The following is a 2,352-nucleotide window of genomic DNA, read 5'->3' as shown; positions in this document are numbered from 1 at the left end:
AGTTGATAATTTAATCAATTAGTGTAGAGAGGAAGATTGTAAAATAGTGTTTTAGCAAAACAATCTTGAAAACTTTCAGTGAGTTTTGAGTTTAAAAACTCATCATAAGCGTTTGGTACATCAATTAATAAAATAAAATAATGTTCCTTTATTCATGTCCACATCATATGGAACAATCAATTCGATTTGATTCAACTCTGTAGAGTTATACTAATCACTTATCTCGATTTATTCCTCCCCCTTCTGTTCATACCATTCCTCACCGTTCTGTGTCCATATTATTTACAATTTAAAATTATAAAGAGTCGTAAATGTAGTTGATCCACCGGCACTCGAAGAGTCGATTTAATTTAGCGGTGCAACTCAGTTGTACCACTTGCTCCGCTCAATTGTACCTCCCAGTAGGTTTAGGGAACAGGTCAATAACAGTAAATGCTTTTTAATTTTAAATGTTGAGAACTTTTCAGACACTCGGGATTTTTGAAATGTAAATGCTTTTAAATTGAACATTTCAATACCAGCAGGGTAGAACTTGATAATAATTTTTGATTATAGATGGTTTAAAATGAGTTCATACTTAATCGGTCTGTAAAAGTTTGCGTGATGGAAGTTCAGATATCTTAAATTTACATATTAGTGATCACGGAAAATTAACAAGGGATTTGCAGCGGTAAACCGATTCCGCATAATTAATTAAAATAAAAAAATATCTGTTTCCTCAGAAACCCACAACTCATTTCTGCGATTTTCTATTTACTCAATCGCTGCATAAATCATTTTAAAAGGGTTTTGTTGACAGTTGTGATGGTGGATTCACTTCAGAGTTCCATTCACTTTCACTACAATTAAAACTTCTTGCTTGTTCACATAACGATTTTGAATAAATATTTTTTATCAATATTAATATTAAAATATATTCGCTAGTTAACTTTTTATTGTAATGTTTACTTAGGCTGTCAATATTAGAGCATTTTAAATATTACAGAAATTACATTTTGTATCCGTTTAAAGTTTTTAAATACTTTATTAAACATAATTTATTTACTGAAACTATCTACCCAAAATTATAAAATATGTTGTTTTAGGAATTGAAAATATTTTGTGTGTGATGGTGAAATTCATCATACGTACATTAGTTACGTATTTAAAACCAAAATTGTGTCAAAACAGTTATATGTACACAGAAATAACAAAAATATTTACATGCATCAACATATAAATGCATAGTAAAACTTTTATTCCAAGAAATAATAAATCATGTTTATAGCAACTTATTAACAGTTACTTTAACTAGTTGCAGGAATATTCCTATGATCTAATGTAGAAATTAAAGGATGACACAGTATTTAAATGCAAAATCCGTTTATGAAAATAGTTAGAGTTTTAATTTTTTAATGCATTAGGGAACTTCTATCGGGAGCTCACTCTGACTCGATGTACCCAAATTACGTTCTCGCCATTGAAGGTTTCAAAAGAACAAGTTACATTAAATTGTACTGTTTTAATGCCCTCAAGGGGCATGACATCATCAACACCAGGTTTCGCGCCTGAATAGGAGCCATTTCAGCAGGATAGATTTTTTAAAGAAATATCCTACCACATCATATAGCGGAAAATATAAAGTTTATCTTTCCATTTGTTACTGCACAATCTACAAAAGACGTGTATGAAATATCCAGCAGGTGGACGTGACAGCATCAACAGCAGATTTCGCGCCTGAATGGGAGTTATTTTTGGCGGATAGAGCATTTTAGAAATAACCTGTCACATCATGTAGTGGAAAATATAACGTTTATATTGTCGTCTGTTACTACACAATGTACAGAAGACTTGTATGAAATAGCCAGCAGGTGGACCTGACAGCGTTAACACCAGATTTCGCGCCTGAATGGGAGCCATTTCAGCCGGATAGAGTATTTTAGAAATAACCTTTCCTGTCAAAAACTGAAATTTGTTTATCTTTGTCGTTTTTTACAGGATTATGTATTATTTTGTATTGAGCCATTTCAATATTGCACTACTATAGATTAGATCGCTTATGACAAAAGCGTAAGCATGAAATTTGAATATTGGTTCTCATGTTATTTAAGATATGTTTGTGTTTTGTTCAGATTTTATAGAGGAATAATTTATAGAAATGTGTGGATTTGTTTTTATGTGGTTAACGTCATGGTAATAATCACTAAATACATAGTGTTCCCTTATGATTCTTTATGCGTTGACTGATTTTGTTTAAAAAGTACCGTTAAAATTGTACTTGTAAAATTTCCTGTATACAATTTCTCCATCTTTATAGATCAAAAACTAAACAGAATGTTTCCATTCTTGTAACTCAAAACGTATATAATTCTT

The sequence above is a fragment of the Homalodisca vitripennis genome, chromosome 3 (genome assembly GCF_021130785.1).
Source record: "Homalodisca vitripennis isolate AUS2020 chromosome 3, UT_GWSS_2.1, whole genome shotgun sequence".
NCBI lineage: Eukaryota > Metazoa > Arthropoda > Insecta > Hemiptera > Cicadellidae > Homalodisca > Homalodisca vitripennis.
The sequence above is the reverse complement of the archived record's forward strand: the minus strand, read 5'-3'. Positions refer to the sequence as shown.